Source organism: Microtus ochrogaster, unplaced genomic scaffold, assembly GCF_000317375.1.
Source record: "Microtus ochrogaster isolate Prairie Vole_2 unplaced genomic scaffold, MicOch1.0 UNK22, whole genome shotgun sequence".
Lineage (NCBI taxonomy): Eukaryota > Metazoa > Chordata > Mammalia > Rodentia > Cricetidae > Microtus > Microtus ochrogaster.
Genome location: NW_004949120.1, coordinates 4,517,279 through 4,535,431, shown reverse-complemented (window position 1 = coordinate 4,535,431; position 18,153 = coordinate 4,517,279). Strand labels below are relative to the sequence as shown.

At 45.1% G+C, this 18,153-nt stretch overlaps 1 pseudogene; it reads right to left on the bottom strand.

The window, feature by feature from the left end:
- The window catches only part of LOC101997801, an 82,542-nt pseudogene that overhangs the window by 62,053 nt on the left and 2,336 nt on the right, over positions 1-18,153 (bottom strand).

The window sequence follows — 18,153 nt, the reverse complement described above, 5'->3', positions numbered from 1 at the left end:
CATGGTAAGCAGTTATTTGGTTAAATTGCTGCATCTTTCATCATGGTGTGGTACCTCATCACAGGCTTCACAGCAGTGGAACTGTCTGACCGTGGACTGAAGCACATAAACTTTAAGCCAGAAACATTATATTCTTTTTAGAAGTTGATGGCTTCAGGTGTTTGTAACAGCTATGGAAAGCTGACTGACTCAGCAACTTTGAGGGTTAAATGAAATAAAAGATCCTCCAACCAATAGCCTATGCCGGGGAAGGAGGGTGTTGCTGTCCTTGGAAATGCAGGGTAGATTGTCAGCCTAATGTGAGCAACTAGCCAATCACAGCACTTTCCATCCCTTAGATTACTCCGTGAAACATTTAAACAGTTACCCTAGATACAGACCCACCCCTGAAGGTCCCCTAAGAACACTGCCCTCCTAATAGTCTGTGGCAAAGTCAGTAAATTCTCTTTTGTAAATGCCTGCATAGTGATTATGACTTGGTGGTCCTGTACTCTTAGCCACAGTTACTAATTCTGCCAGCACAAATCAATGCGTATAGATGTGTCCCAATAAAACTTTAATACCAAGATGAGCAACAAGCAAGATTCGTCCTGCGGGCCATAGTTTGATGACCTCTGGCCTATAGGACTGACATATTTTATCCTTAGGATTTCATGGTGCCCTTCACCTCTATTCTTAGTGTTTGGCAGGCTCAGGCAGTAAAATCAAGAGGCCAGCATAGGCTACACACAGATACACTGTCTCAAAACAAAACAAACAAACAAAAAAAAACACACAGCTGATTAGTAAAACACACACTCATTTATATAACAATAATAATTAAAGAAGACATCATGAATTTGGGAGAGAGAGTAGGGGAAATGAGAGGCGTTGGAAGGCGTTGGAAGGCGTTGGGTGGAGGTGATATAGAAGCAACGCTAATGTACTTTCTCCAGACATTACATTTCTACATTTACCATGGAACGACATGAAGACCGTTACCTTAGGAGAGGTATGGCCTCTAACTTCAGCTCAGCTGTGGCTTCAGTTGGCTAACCCCTCCCCGTCGTGTCTTCATTTCCTTATTAGTAAAGAAGCCATGTAGTCTAGATGCTCTCTAAGGGTCCTGAAATTGGAAAATTCTAATTTCTTTCAAGTATTCGTAGCTCTAAATGATAATTATATTATTTATAATTATTTTCCAAGAAAACCCCCTCCACCTTCATCTCATGTAAGGCTCTTGATGGCAGAAGTGGCATTTTGTGGAGGAGGTTGTCCACGAGAGTGGGAAGTTAGTGCCTGACTGCTGTCTGATTTCTCTGTCTGTAATCTGCCGCTTCTGTTCACCCACCAGTTAGTGTGATTTGGAGCCTTCATCTACACTTTGAGCAAATCATGCCTTCCATGTGTCCTCTTCTTCTCTCAGTTTTCCTCCCCAGTGACACCCGGATTAGGAACTGCCTCGTTTCTTTTTCGTTTTGTTTAGTTGCTCCCAACAGCTGAGAGGTTTGTCTCAGCCATGGGTGAGGAGGAACCTTCATGTCTTTTAAGAGTTTTTCTCACAGGACCTCGTACACTGAGATCCTGCAGCTAATACTGTTGTAGCACCACGAGGTGCGCTTACCAGGAATGATCTTAACCTGTGTCTGCCTGGAGTGGGAGAATCATGGCGACTGCCTGACTCAGCTTCTTTCTCCCAGCATTCTGTTCTGTTTACTCCACCCACCTAAGGGTTGGCCTATCAAATGGGTCTAGGCAGTTTCTTTATTAATAAGAAATCACTCCCACATCATAACACTATGGCCCTGCTGGCGTGAGGCCAGGGAAGAAGTCTGTCCCTCCATACTTAATGGGAAGATTACTGGAGGGAGATTTAGGAACTTACTTCAAGAGAAGCAATGCAACTGTGGGTATTCAGAATAGTCCTAGTGTTAAATGCACAGCGCTAAATACACTATAGTGACGTGGGTACACAGCTCAAACACCAGTACAGCTTTCTTACACTTAACGCTTTTGTGTAACACCAGGGCCTTTGTTGCCAATGGGCAGGAGCTGCCACTCCTCTGGAGGCCTTTCCCATGATTGGGAAGTTTCTTCTAGGAGGCTTTAGTCAATGACTAATAGACTCAGGAATATGAATGACCTATTTCCTGCTTTCCTGGAACTCTGGACCGAATTTACCCTCCCCATCCTCATTCCCCTTTGCTCATTGATCTGAGAAGACCCAAACATGCTTCGACCCTCCAGGAAGCACTCGAATCCTTAGTTAGTGTCCACTATGCTAGACCCTTTTGCTAATTCTGTGTGCATCCGGCTGATCATGAAAGGTTGGCGTCAGTATCATCATCTCGCAGGTCAGTAAATTATGGTTCCAAGGGATGAGCAGCCTTGCCAGTTTGACCCAAGAGCAAAATGGCAAACGGAGAATTCCGAGCTCGAAATTCTGCCTCTGTCCCTGGGGTCCACACTTGTTTTGATCCATGAGTCTGCTCCCAGCCAAGTGAGTTGTTCTTCCAGGGAAGTCTTAATACGACTTAACAAGATCTTTGCAGTGTGGGTGGGTGGGTGTGGGGGGGATCGTCTGCCATAGAAAGTGCCCTGCTCTGCGTACCAGGATTTAAGGTGGTTTATACCTCCACCGGGGAGAGAGCTGGCAAACTTCGGCAATGGGAAAAAAGGTTTATATGTCTAATGAAACAAAATGCCAGACGATGCAAAATGATAGCTGCCAGAAATATGACCCTCGTCTCTCTCTAAGTCCCAGTAAAAAATTAAGTTATGATCCTATCCTCTGCTGAAATGGGTTTTCGTGGGATTGGAATGGTGACGGTCCTAATCCATGAACTATTCATCACAGTGGCACTGGCAAATGTTTGAGTGCGGTAACTTCCCCCTAGTGAATCTCATGCATTTCTCCAGCCAATGGTTCAACAAGACTTGGACCCATATTTGCATCTCTCTTCACCTCTGGCAATCTGGTTATTAGTGCAATAAATATACAACATTTAATAACTCTTCATGTTTCCACTTGGAAACCATTAGTTGTCTCCAGGTTGACTACGAGAAGCTTCCAATTCCATTCATTAACATTTCTTGCCATGGGCCTCTGGGCAGTGAGGGTCTTGCATTCCCATTATGTGCTGCCCCTAATCATGGTTTTTATTTCTAACCTATTATTAATTAAAAAAATAAGAAATAGTCTTCCACTCTCTCCACTTCTGAATGAGGCTTCTATCTTCACGGCGTGAACTGCAAAGAGGCCTTTAGAGTGTGGCTTATAGCATCTGATAATTGCTGCGGAGGTAAATAATTTAGATGAACAGGCAGAGTGCGCGCATCTCCCTGCCTCGAGTGGTGAGAGCAACTGAAGTGGCAGCCAGCTGGGCACGCTGTCCCAAAGCAAAGGGAATCGGAGCTGCATGTCTAGAGCCATCGGAAAGAGGTGGCCTTTCTTAGGGGGTGCTGTGGTGATCCTTGCAGCTTGCTGTGATGGGACAGCCAGAAAGGGGCCCCAGATCCTGGGACCCTCCCCCTGTCCCAGACACCAGCATCTTTCCCCCAAGGCTTTCAAGATTTTGCCATGAAGGACAAAGGAACAGGCAGATCCTCTGGGTGCTCCAGTCCTCTTTTCTTCCCTCACTTCAAAGCCTCTGCGTTGCTTCTCAGTCTGTAATTACCCTGGAGGTATTTTAGACTTGAAGCGACACCAGCAAAATTGCACTTCCTGATCTTGGGAGTCCACAGTTGTGTTTAATCAATTCTGAAGCTGCTCACGAGATGGACTTTTCAGCCATAACCATTAAAGGGGAATCGTGATGTAGCTCAACTCCTTGTGCTCAGGGTACGGGATTCGCAATCTGAAATTAGAGAAACACTAGCCACTTGATGTGGTTTAATTTAGTCTGTACCTCCTTAATTAAAAGCATACCATTACCCGCCCACATAACAAACCAACACTTTTATGCCAGACCATAGCCAGAAAGGGCTGGGGAGCGGCAAAAGTTAGGTGGGGCTAAAACACCGATTTTAAGATACTGATAGAGACTCCCAACGCCACCGTAGCTTCTGCGTTTATCTAAATTAGAAGCTTTAAACCAGGTTCCAGGCTATTTAAGAGTCAGTCCTGTGTCTGTTTATCTGTCTGTCGATAGCAAAGTCCCATGAGCGTGCCCTACGCGACCACACACGTGCTTTTGCTTCCTAGCTAAATGACTTTCCCGATGTTCTTTACGTAGATTTGTGAGCTTGTGTGGTGTGCGGTGAGGGCTACAGAGGGCCAACGGTGAAAGGCTCCAGACTGGCTCCGAAAGAGGGAGACCTTGCCGAAGTGACCCCTCAGTGGATGTCCGGAAAAGACAGGTGCATGCTGGGTGCAAGTCTTCAGCGCAGGCTGCAGGGCCTGCTTAAGAACTCTCCCTGTTCGTAGCTCTGCTTCCATCCATCCACAGCTTGCAGAGACTTAAGCTGTTAGCAAGGGAGCTAATTCCACAGAGCAGCCAGGCCGGCCTCTGCCCCTCTGCTCAAGTCTCTTGCCGTCCTTCTCTTCTCTGGTGTGTGGACCTTAATTGTGAGAGCGGGACCACCGTCTTCATTGGCAGGCTCCGGAGCTTCAGCTTCACTCAGCCTGTCTTGCTCCTCCCTGGCAATTTCTTTTAATGTGGAGAGATAGGATGGTGTGGTCTTTTTTAGAGCATGAACAATTGCACCATTCGTGATAAGAATCCTTTCCACTGCCTGGGGGCAGTGGTGGCATAGGCCTTTAATCCCAGCACTCGGGAGGCAGAGGCAGGCGAATCTCTGTGAGTTTGAGGCCAGCCTGGTCTAAAAGAACTAGTTCCAGGACAACTAGGACTGTTACACAGGGAAACCCTGTCTCGAATCCCCTGTTGTAATAGGATTGGCGGGCTGGGCTGCATCCCACCACCCGGCTATGCCCAAAATAATTACACGGAAACTGTTTTCTTTTAAACACTGCCTGGCCCATTAGTTCCAGCCTCTTATTGGCTAGCTCTTACATATTGACCTAACTCATTTCTAATAATCTGTGTAGCCCATGAGGTGGCTTACCAGGGAAGATCTTAACCTGTGGCTGTGTCGGGAGTGAGAATCATGGCGACTCCTTGACTCAGCTTCTTTCTCGAGCATTCTGTTCTGTTTACTCTGCCTACCTAATTTTATGTCCTATTAAAGGGCCAAGGCAGTCTCTTTATTTAACCAATGAAATTAACACAAGCCAGAAGACTCTCCCCAATCAACCCCCCCCCCCAAAAAAAAAGAATCCTTTGCACCACTCCGAGGAAGCAAACTGCACCTCAGTCTGCTTTAAACGGGCACGGTTCTCAAACCACACACGGCAAGTTATGGACATTGCTAGCATTTGCAATAAACAGTGCAACTTGTTTTCCCTTTAGCTTCAAGCCAGGCTGCAGAGTTTGTACAGCAGTTAGAGGCACTTGCTGACCAAACATGAGGACTGGAATTCAAAGGCCAGCACTCACATAGCAAGCAGGGCCTACTGGGCATGCCTCTAACTCCAGTTCCTGTGGCACAGAAACAGGAGGGTCACTGGGCTTGAGGGCTTCCCCCACTTAGCCAAAGCATGCTAGCTCCCCCCCCCCCCGTGAAAAAGTAAATAAAGAGATGTCATTTAAAAGCTTTAAGCTGCTTCCGTTTCCTATTCTCAGTATTTTTTTAATGCTTCAATCACAGTAGGCCTGATAAAAGGACTCGGTCATTCCGAAGATTTTTGTGATCAACTGGCAGCCTCGCTCCTCTCTTTTGTTTTGTTTAACAGTGCTGGAAGTCAAATCTGGGCTCCAAAGGGCTAGCCTAATCCTCTTTCACTGAACCACACCTACTCCTTGTCTTTCTTTGCTCAATGAAGAAACTGAGGCCCAAAGTTACCAACATATTAGGCAGATCAAGAGATGGAGTCGGTTCTGCTTTATCTAGTGCTCTTTGGAAAAATCTAAAAATGTCCTCTCATTCCTGGCAAGCTTCTCTGGGACTTGGGGTTGCTGGGATGAGCCTCAACTCTGGGGGAGCACTTTCTGATAGAAACGTTCTCTGTAGCTTCAGGTTCATCTGGGCAGGGGTGGGTGGGGCTCTTGGAATTATTTGAGGGGTATTTAGAAGGTTCCAAACACCCCACACACACACACACACACTGGGCATCCACTCATTCTCTACCCATTAGTTAGATAATGATTGCACCATGGGAAAAAATATGAGCCCATTTAAAATAGCAGTGGTCCTGTTCTGAATATGCAGAAAGCATCCACCATGTTAGTGCGAACGAAGTAGTTCTGCTCAGAAGGGCTTGGGAGCCTGAGGCCCCAGGGAGAAAATTAGTTTTGAAAAGGGAGAAAGTATTCAGAAAGAGCAGAGGTCACTGAAAACAAGCCATTTGGACTCTCCAGTTTTGCCTAGGGCTAGTTTGTTCTGGTGGTTCCAGCCGGGCCCCTTCTGCCCCTCTGCTGATGCTGCTGGATGAATAATGGATTGGGAAGAGCATTTAGGAAGAAGCCGGAGACTGATTGGGTGACCTGTGGTTGGGAGCAAGTCACCCAGATGAGTGCGGATGTCCATCCCTGCCGAGGGTCATCCTGCAGGTCCTGAAACTTTCTGGATTTGAATTGGAAAAAGACAGGAGCAAGATGGCCCTTTGCTCCCATGTCACCTCAGTCCACGTTAGAGTATGCAAGGCCTGGTGGTGGCTCCTAGACCACAGCGACGCCTCTGTGTCTGCCGACACCTGCCAGCCTGCAATGTGTCTGCAAAGGGCCGTCTCCGAAAGACTGTGAGGGAATTGAGAACCCCACTGCCCAAATGAGGAGGAGCCGAGGAGGTGGTGGCACCAAATAAGAACTGGTACCCAGGACGCCTTTGTTTCTTAGTGGTGAGCTAGAAGCCTGGTATGGTGTTGCGATTCTGGCGTCTAGGGATCCAACAGACCTGGTCCTAATGCATAGCTTGGGTCTAAAAGAATTGGAAGGAGGGAAGAAAAGCAAAGTCTCCTGATGCTGCTGAACGTGAAGGAATTCCTGCTTGGGTCGCATAACCCAAATCTGGTCATGAAAAGAGCAGGAGGAGCAAAATCAAGAGATTGTCCACAAAGAATTGACCCGTAGTCTTTAAAACTGTCCCCCTGGATGAGCACCCTGGCAACAGGATCAGGGCAGGCCTCTGGTGGGACATCTGGTGCTTGCTTCCTTGAGGGGAAGATTCCAAAACTCACTAGTTGAGCTGAAGTCCTAGACGGTAAAGGATAACAGAAGCAGGCATCTTAGACTTCTACACCAGATGGGAAGATGCTCTGATCTCTATTATTAGGGGATTGGGAGATGCTTATGTGGCCAGATCACCCACTCCTGCTTCATGAACCCCGTCATAAAGGAGAAAGCATTAAAATCCAGGGCACACCCATACTTACTTCAATACTGACTGATTTACCACACTCAGTGCAGCGTGTCCAGGGAAAACACGTGGGTATAGCAGGAAGGGCATGAAGCTGTGCCACCTAAAACAAATGCCAGGTTATCCATCGGGCCCAGTTTCCCTAGCTTCAATCCCTTGACTGCTTCTCTGGAGCTCTGTAACACTCTGTCTTACTTTCTTCCTCAGCACCATGAGAGGGAGGATTCTGTGGTCTCTCCTGAGTTTGCAGGCCTATATTAATAGCACATAATAGACTACAAAGATGTATGTGCGTTGCTGGTTTGTGATGCCTCTTGTAATTTAATATTGTTTGTAAAGTAATGAGGATGACTTCTGGGTGAGTCTGGGCATTTCATCCATTAATCACACTTAGAAATAAGACCACATTAAGGAGCCTTTACTTCTAGGACAGTTCTGATCAAGTTGTATGCCCCCGGAGAAGAATGTGTGTCATATCTCTTTCACTCTGGGAAGGAGAGCCTGTAAAGTGGGTGTTTCTCTATCTACTGGGGTCCCCACCAAGTTCTTCACACATCTGGAAAGTATAATGTCATATTCCGGGTAACTGAGACTTTTTTTTTTTTTTTTTTTTGGTTACATGAGGCAGATCGATGGCTTTAAACTAGTTTTAGGTAATAGATCTGTTTGAGAATTAAGTAAAATCATGGCTCCCTTTTCCCCAAAGTGCCCATACCACACTTGTAAGATACTGTATACTCCGCAAGAGGCCCCTTGGAACTCCCAGAAATTCCTAAGCTCCAGGCTGAGGATCCTCACTGTGTAGCCAAAGATACACTGATGAGGATGGGACACAATAAGCTATTTGTTTCATGGTAGCTTGAGATAAAAGGGTAAGACGTAACACAAGCTCAAGCTGTAATCAAAGCCCAAGATGACATGAGACAAGTAATTGTCCTGTACCTCCCAAACAGAACTTCCGGAGTCACGGTTGTTTTTGGGATGCAGAAGGCTTCAGCTGAGTCTCTCAGGCACTCTGGGGCACCCTGACATGGCATTCCTTACCATTTAGGAGGACTGGTTCCATTTCTCAAGGACGTGAATGCAGAGACCTGACTGAGTCTCTGTGCTCAGGATAACTGTCTGTCAAGTTGCTTGCGGAGCAGTGCTGCATGCATGATGGCTGCAGATTTGCTTCCTGACGCATTGCTCTGTTTTCTATCCTCCATCACGTTAGAACTTCCAGAGAACTGTCAGAACTGGGGTGGGGGCAGCACTCACGGCTTTTTTTTTTCTGAGTTTCTCTGTTCTCTGAATTGCGATTCTTCGGTTGTTGGCCAGTGGCTAGCACCGTATGGTTCTCTGCTGTTTGGATTCGTACCTCCTCTCAGCTCCCCACACAATGTGGGGACTGTTTGCAAGGCTCCTTTCCATCACTTCGCTCAGCAGCATATGACATCTTGGGGATTTGCATTTTTTAATTTAGTCATTAGCTTAGTGTTTGGGGGACGTTAGTCATCGGAAGTTAGCCTCATTCATCCAGATGCGTGTTTGAAAGTTACAGCTCTTCTCCCTCTCCCGTAATGCTCCCCTTGAGCACTCTTTCTCCCATTTCCTTTAAAAAAAAAAAACACTCTGTTCTGGAACTCAAAAATGAAGACATCAAAGTTGGAAGGAATTATTAATAAAGGAACTACATTTGAGGCTTCCAGAGGAGTTGAACCTGGCTAGAGTCATGGAGAACTGGCCAGGAAATGGTTTAAATTTGATCTTCAAGAGCCTTAACAAATGGAAAACCCTTCTCTTGTCTACAGTTCTCTGGGGGGACCAGAGTCCAGGGTTTGATTTTCTTTTAACACAAATGAGTGAGGAGAGCTTGCTCCTCTGGTTTCTGGCATCCCTTTTGAAAGCAGGGCTATTTTCTGTGTTGCTTGGGCTTTGTGAGTCGCTGGACAGATGGTGCTGCAGGGGAAAGTTGGACTTGAACTTGTAATAGAAGAGAGGAAGATTATTTCAAATAAGCAAAGGCCCTGAGTAAAATTGTGAAAGTGTTATAGGAGTTGTTAGGGCTCTGGGCCATGGTCCTAAGTAAGTCAATTACATTTTGTTTTTCTCTTTCTCCTTCACTTTTCACATGTAAGAGTGAAAAGAAAAAAAAAAGATTTATTAAACATTGGGAGAAGGAACAAATAAAGAGGTTCGGTGGGACCCGAATTCATCTTTGCTGTGATAATTCAGGTTTAAATTTACACGGAAGACAAGAAGTATGCATAACTAAGCTGTCCCAGTCAAGATGTTACCATGGTCACCACTGACCCATTATTTTTTGGGCTCCAGTTGATAAGGTGGTCCGGCAAGTTGTCAGAATTGTGTGACATCTTTTCCTGTGACTGGCATCATGGTCCTAGGCTTTTCCTTACCCAAGATTACTCTCCTGGGGAATTCTCAATTCCCTGGGCTCCATACTGATAGTCTAGAGCCAAAGGGAGAGTCACAAGTGTTTCTTTAGAAAATTTTTTCTCCTGCCAGGAGAATTAAAGAGCAGGCATAAGATGGATGCTCTGGCCATCCTGGGTGTTCAGTTTTTTGAGCCTGGATAGCAAAGAATGGACACAGGGAGATGGTCTGCTTGCCATAGTAGGCTGTATTCTGTAGGTTATCTAAAGCCATTGAAAGCCTGTGTATTTGGGGTTTCAGGATTATTATAGCCTTAGAATTGTGAGTTCGATAGTGGTTTTCAGTACAATATGCTCATGAGAGTCCCTTCTAGGTGTTTTTCATGAGCAAAGGCCAGGGATTTTAATATTAATATATTGTCAGGACTAGAGAAATGAACTTAAGTGTATTTGCTGCTATTGCAGAGGACTAGAGTGTGGGTCCACAGCTCCAGGGGATCTGTGAACACTCCTACACACACACACACACACACACACACACACACACACACACACACACACAGAAATTGTCCTACCCAGAACATTACCATCATTTATATGAGAAAGATAACTTTCCTATCTTCAACTTGAGCTACTTGGCTGTACTCATCCCAAGTACAAAGCCTTCCCAGCATTCCCCTCAGAGTTTGTACTATGATATCTGAAGATAGCATTTTGCCTGTGATATCAATTCACTGAACTGTCCTCAGCATCCCCAGGAGAGCCTGTTAGGCCTAGAGAGATGCCTCAGTTATTACAAGCAGGTGGTACTCTCTCACAGGGCCATAGCACATTCATAGCACGCATACTGGACCGTTCACACCTGTCTACACCCGTAGCTCCAGGGACTCCAGTGCCTTTCTTTGGACTCTTCAGGCACCTGCCCCTCATGTGCATATCCCCCACGCCCACAATGCATACACATGTCATTAAAAATAAAATTAATATAATTAATTCTTTTGCATCCTGCATCTCTTTCTGGGACATACCCTTACGACCCACTTGCTCTTCTGTTTTGTTATTCTTTTCAAAACTATTTATTATTGTTAGTATTATTTTGTTTGTCTCTGGGGGGTGTAGGGACCTGTGTGCCACAGTGTATGTGTGACGGTCAGAGAACGACTTGGTGGAGTCAGTTCTTTCTCTCCATCTTACATAGGACCAAATTCAGGTCACCAAGCTTGCAGACCAAATGCCTTTATCCCCTGAGCCATTTCATAAGGCCTCTACTTGTGGCCTTCTTAAAAATGTAATTATTTCCTCTTATCCTTGTCCTCCAGAAGAACAAAATATTCTTTGCTTACTCTGGGAGCAGAAAGTTTAAGCCTTTCTTAGAGCATACCCAGTCATGATCATGGTCTACAGTAAACTCCTGGAGTCTCCTGGTGAGTCGTGTTCCTCGCTGCTTCTCTTCATTCCTGCCTCTCGTCTTACGTCCCAATGCCTGTCTTAGTATCGTCACAATTCATAAAAACCCACACTCGCTTCCTCTCTTCTCACTCGCCAGGACATTGTAGCCTAGAGGAGTGTAACAACCTCCGTCTTCACACTGTGGTTACAAAGGAGGGTGTGTGTGGGAGGAGGACATTATCGCAAGACTGTTGCGGGAGGTCCTTCCGCTCCTCCAGCCTATAGCCGCTGAGATACCCGCCCATTGGGGCGTGGTCTCTCTCCCTTTAAAAAAGCGGCCACTTCCTTCTCTCGCTCTCTTCACTTCCTGCTCGGCTGGCGGCTAGACTCCCTTCCTGGTCGTACAGAGGGCTGACGGTGATCTGTAAGTTTTTTTCCCCTTTAAATAAATACTACCCTATTAATTATAATTCCAAACTGCTGTGGCATCGTTTGTGACTTACGTCTACACAAGACCAAACAGTGTCACCGTCAAACTTTTATCAGGCCTGGCTACTACCTCAATGAGTCACCATAACTTATAATACACCATGTAGGGATCCCCCCTCTAATTTTTAACAGAATATTAGAGATTTTAAACTAAGCTGTACAATGAAATCATTAGAAATCCAGAGGACCTGAGAATCAGCATTCTCTTCTCATTTGATTAAACTCCTAGGCCTCTTTCCAACCAGTCACTGAAGTTCTCAGTGTATACATTTCCAGCAATGTCACAAACATGAAAACCAACACGCATAGATTTTTCTTACCTGTTCTCTTTACTTTTACATGTATGGCATCACTTCTTTTTTGTTTTTTGTTAATTATACTTGTATCATAGATGAACCCATTTCAGTACATCCAACATTCTCACTCTTTTAAATATAACTCCATTCCACTAGAAGATGTACATGAATTTATTTAACCAGATCAGTAATGATGGTCATTTCCAAAGTCTTATTATTATAAATTGTGCAATAACGATTATGTTTATAGCCTTGTGGTTGTGCATATGTGTTGGTATGTTTGCAAGATAAATTCCTAAAAATATGTAGATGGGTCAAATTGTGCGTCACTTGCTGTTTAATAGATGCTGTTGGATCCCTCTCTACAGAGTGCACCAATATTCACGCCCTCCAGCAGTGTGCAAGAATGCTGGCATCTCCAGACTTGCTGTCCCAGTGTGCCCATGACCTTTTTCCTCTCTGTCAATGGGACACATGGGGTAAGTTTTCTCATTGTTGTTGAAATTTGCATCTCCCCAAAGATAACTGAAGCCACTGAGAAAGACTTCTCTCATTTATCTCTCTCAAATCTGTTCTTATCTGCCTACCTGGGTCATTAAAAATGGCCTTTTCAGTGGAAACAGGCCCCCTTGTGTGTTCTGAGTCTCATATCTTCTGTCTCCTTCTTTATGCTGTAAGTTCAACCCCTCTCTCCCCCTGGATTCTTTCCAATGAGCTTCAAGTATGCATCAGTGGTTTCCATGTTTGAAATATTTGTCCATAACCTTTCAATTTCTCCAGTTCCTGGCTTACCTCAGCTTTAATGTCCACACCAGGCAAAGGGTTTGCGTGCACCCCCATCTCAGCACACACCTTTCAACACACATCCACACATCTTCTCTACTGTTCTACCTGCTCTTGTAGAAACCGCCAGTGACTTCCACAGTGTTGCTTCTAATAAGGACCACTAAACTCTCCTTTTATTTCTAAGCATCTTCTGTTCAAGCTGGCTTCTCCTTGGAAGGCCCTGTCTCTTGATGTCCTGATACCACACTCCGCTAGATTTCCTTCTGTACTCTGCTCTCCTTTGGCCTTCTTGGTTTGCCCTGCACTCCCTATCTGGACGTAACTTTGCTTTCCCCAGACATATATGACTATTTCTTTCTGATATCCTCTCCAAAAGAGAACTTATTTTAATACCAGTGATTTCAAACATCAACTATAGGAGATGGATCCCAAATATTTATCTCTAGCTATCGCTTCTTCTGTGAGTTCTAGGTCTGTCTGTCCAACTGTCGCCTGTCTACATCTTCTGTTGGATCTCTCACTTGCATTTTAAATTTAAGATGTCTAGGACTGAAATCGCTCTCTCCTCCACACCCACGCCTTCCGTGCCTCTAGTGTTTCCCTCTATGTAACTGGCACCTTCTGCCATATGTCTGTAGGTGCTGCTAAGGGAGACATTATCCTGGAGAGCCCCTACAGCTACAGGACCCTGCCAAATACATTAACAGTTTCACTCATCTGCTCTCAGTGCGTATCTCAATGTCACCATTTTCTTATTTCAAATGACCTGCCTTCATCAAAGCCATGGCATCTCTATTGATTCCCTGGACAACCACCATGGGTCACACTGTGTGTCTGCTCTTACTGCATCTGTGCCCTGGACAACCACAGTAGGTCACACTGTGTGCCTGCTCTTACTTCATCTGCGTTCTGGCTGGAGTTCCCAAAGATGCTGACTAGCTGATGTTGCTTTTCTTTTTCAAACTTTTCAGGGACTTCTATCACTTCTCACGGTGAAATCCAAACTATTGCACGCAGTGGCATCTACTCCAGGCCTTTCTGCTGCCCTTCCTCCCTTCCCTGAGGAGCAGGATCTGCCTGGTGACAGCCTGATAGCCCCCCACTTCCCTTGCAAACAGACATGGATGGGCAGCAGGTATAACCAGAGATCCCTAAGTGGAAACGTTTTGGGGGAGCTCTGGAAGGTGCTTCAAGGAAGCCAATTTGGAAATATCTTTGTCCTTTCCTTCTTCCCTCTTAAATATCTAGCATGCCGTGCTGGGGGCTGGTCTCCATTGTTGCTCTATGATTCAGGTAGGTCCTGCCATAGACTTGATGACAATGTAGGAAGATGAAGGAAATCCCCATCCTGCAGGCAGGGAGCTATCCTGCTGACCCTGAGGAGCCACGCCCATCTCTGGGCTTCTTTTACAGGAGAGAGCAATGTACTTCAGTTTTCTTCATGTTCCTGCTGCCATATACTTTGGTTATCAGGTGGTGACGTCAACATTAACTGACACATATGGCCCCTGCAGTCCAGTTCCTCTCTGTGACCCCATTTCCTGTGGACCAGCCCGCAGCCACTCTCCACTCATGATGCTGGTTATTTTCTTGAACTCTTGGCCACCTCGGGCCGGGCCTTCTGTCTTTGTCGGACAGGATTCTCTTTGGCACCTTTCTGCTCCACCTTCTCCTGTCATCTTCCAGGCCTGAATTTAAATGATGTCCCTGACTTAGGGGGCCCTGCTCAGCTTCTCTCATGTGCTTCCGGTTTCCTGTTTCTCTCACTAAACTCGGACTTCTTTTTTCTTTCCCAGTCCCGATTACAGCTGAAAATGGCATTTTAATTTGGAAGCTTTGCTATCTGTCTGTCTATCTTTGAAAACCCATGTCTGTTTGCTTGGTGCTTGTTCCCAGCACTCAGCTCTGGGCTAAGGATATGCTCAAAAAGAAACGAGATGAATGTAATATGCAAGGACACTACGGTTCAGGCGGTGGCACCAAGAATCTCAGGGTCCAGGTTTTAGTGCTGTGTCTCAGCAGCTGTGTGGCTCTGGCCAGTTCAGCCCCCTCTCCCGTTCTTTTACAGATATTCAAATGCAGATGGTAGAAGAACATTCCTGAGGGGATCGTGGCAAAGATTAAATAACCAAATAAAAGTAAAGAATTTAGCAGGGTGACCTTCACAGCGGAAATGCTCAGTACACATTAGCCATTATTAATGAGTAAATGGAGAAATCAATGGGAAACCCAAGGTCATTTTTGACATTGTGTTATCCAACCCAGGAAAGAGACCGATGCTTTGACGGTGGCCTTCGCTGTCTGAGGTTGCAGCACCTTCAGTCAGATGAGAGAAGAGAGCGCTAGTGGTGTTTACAAGGGGCTCTTTGAATCTCCACCTTAGCATCTTTGTTGGGGCAGTTCAAATGCACTGCCCCAGCACGGCCTCCCTGGCTTTTGCTTAGCTCTGCTCTTCTGGCCTGAGCTCCCAGCAATCCCACGAGGGCCAGTTCTGTGGTTCTGGGGGCACGTGACTTGCTGTCCTGAGAGATGGCAGTGTTGTCTAGTCATCTGTCAGCCACCCTTCCCTGACTAACGACTAAAGTTCTTTCTGAGGTGAGAACTTAGTCTCTCTTATCGAAGGTGAAGACAGCTAACACCCTACTAGCTAAAGAGTGTGGGGAGAGGCTGGCTGACTTTCTGTCTCCAACCTAGACCTTATACCATTCCACCAAACTCGTGCAAGTTCAGAGAGGCCGCTTCAGAGGCTGTTTGGTTTTTACACGGGAAACTCCAAAGCCACAGGCCTGGGAAGGCTTCAGTCTCCCCTGGATGAGCTGTCTTCCCACTTAGAAGACTTCTCAGGAAGAGTTGAGCAGGACACACACACACACACACACACACACACACCAGCAATAATAACCCACTCTGGACTTGCTGTAATCCTGGCTTGAACATTCAAGAGAATACTTGAGTAATACTTACCTACCTCACTGGGGTGTTGTTAACGATTAATTAGTTAATGTTTGCAAAGCACTTTGCAGATGTAGAGTGCTTGTTTATGTGCTAAGTATTATTATTATCAAGAAGAAGTTCTGCGGTTTGGCTGAAAATAATTTTTTTTCAATCATACATTTAGCTATAAATAAACCAAGATTATTTCCAAGAGTATTTTGCATTCAGGGTCACTTCCTGCTCATTACCAATCACCTAATCTCTCTCATTCCTTTTGGGTTACAAAAACTATCTCTTCTTAAGAACTTTGATCTTTGAGATAATTTTAGTACTATCCTGGTGTGTGTGAGGGATAGTTTTCCCAGGAACTGCCTGTTTCCCCAGGAAAGGGACCAAGCAGGCTGTTTTTCAGCAAGAGCCCCATTCCTTATTTAGTAGCTAAACTGCCTCTGAAGAGACCCTATCTAATTTAGATCTGAACTGATTAAAAGAAAATAAATAAAAATTATATACAGAGCCATTGCTGTGAAACAGATCAATGATGAGAATAAAACCATTCTTATACCCGTAGGGACCGAAAGTGTTGGGCGTTACAGCCTTCCTCCGTCTTTAATCGGTCTTTGTTCTTCAGGAGTGGGATGAGGTAGGGGTGTGAGGCTGAGGAAAGCAGCAGGGGCCCCACAGTGTGCCACTGTCCCGTGAAAGAGCAGCCTTAAAGAAGTAGTGAACGGTTCGGGTTCGTCACAGCCAGCAAGTGGAGGTCTTTCTTCTGCTGCCTTAGGCAATTCCACGGGAGTCACTCTGGATCACTAATGAACTTAGCAGATGATAAATCAACAAGGGACACGGCACTAGGAAAGAGAGGTGGTGAAACTGGAGTGTCTGCTGAAGAGAGCTGGGGTTGTGTCTCATTGACAGCACACTGGATCTGGGATGGGATATATTCTCTGGCATATTCTTGTGCTCTTTTCTAGGTGTGGTTAGACCAGAGATGTTTGCAGCAGGAACTTAAATTGCCCAGATATCGGATCAGTATCAGACCAGGATTGTAAGTCTAATGTGTAATTCCAGGGTAGGTGGGGACAATCAAGCTGAATCACTGTCTTTGTAAGGAAATGAAAAGTCAAACTGCTGACCACGGGCATGTTTATACTATTTAATTAAAAGTAGATAATGGTGCCTGAATGAACCACAAATCAGATAAAATGGCAGCATTTTCTCATATTTAGCTCATATTTGACTTGTGGTTGTGTGACAATTCCCCAGAACAGTTCTGTGATGTCTCCAAATAGAAAATCAGGAGTGTAATTAAAAATAGTTCAGGGAAGAAGCAATATTAGCTCCAACTTTGAAGAGAACGACTCCAGACACTGTGGCCTGCCTTGCCATTCCTCCGTAATGAGGACCTCCTCTTTACTTGCTTTCTTCACTTTTAAATGAAAAGAAGACAATTATCAGGATTTTCCCGGCTCAAAATGTGTAATTTAAGCATACAATGTGTCTTTCATTGAAGTAATAAAAGAGGAATGGTTTACACATTTTACTAATCAAGATTCCATATTTATTCATTTGTTTGTTTTAGTGGAGAATCATAAAGTGTAGTCGGTAATTCCCTGGACTATCTTTAGAGGCGTTGGTTTCATCATGAGCGGTTGTGGGGATGTCCATCTGGCCCTTTTTAGTGACATTGGAGTTACTGTTTATTCTATTTCTAAATAAGATAGGGGATAGTCTTATTAAATTTGAAGACTTCTGCCGCCAGTCCAACATGTCTGTAGAGTTAGAGCTGGATATCTTGTGGCCCTAGGAAGAAATAAGGTGTAGGCAAAAATCTCCCCTTTGACTCATAGTCAACCTTCCCTTGAGCTTAAGACCCTAACCAGGAAAATTTTCATAATTCTCTGCTTAATGGTCATCAATTATTTAACGATTAAATCAACCCATCTACCTTCATGGAAATGTTTTCAGGAGTTCCTTTATATACCTGTTTTTCTTCTAGGTATTTGAATATATTTGATGATAGATTATTGAGAATTCTTTGATATTTCTGGACCCCTGGGCAATACCTGAGGTGATTTTGCAACAGAATCTGTGGATACCTGTTATTCACCTAGCCTTCATTTCTAGTTAGAATAAGCCAAGGGCTCCTTAGATAAAAGTCTTGCATTTCTCATCTTTTATTACTCAATTTTTACTTCAGACCATTGTCTTAGACTCGGGACAAAGAACACAGTATTTCAGCAACAGAGAAGAGATTTGATTTGTAACACACACAGAAATATATATACATGTCACTAACTCTAAGGAAACAAGAACCTACCTCCTATTGTTGCTGAATAAGCCTGGTGGGAAAAGTGGCCAAACTGGGTGGGAACTGACAGGCAAGTTACCTGTGCAGACTATGGTGGGAACTGGCAGGAGTCACCTGAGCAGACTATGGTGGGAGCTGGCAGGAGTCACCTGAGCAGACTATGGTGGGAACTGGCAGG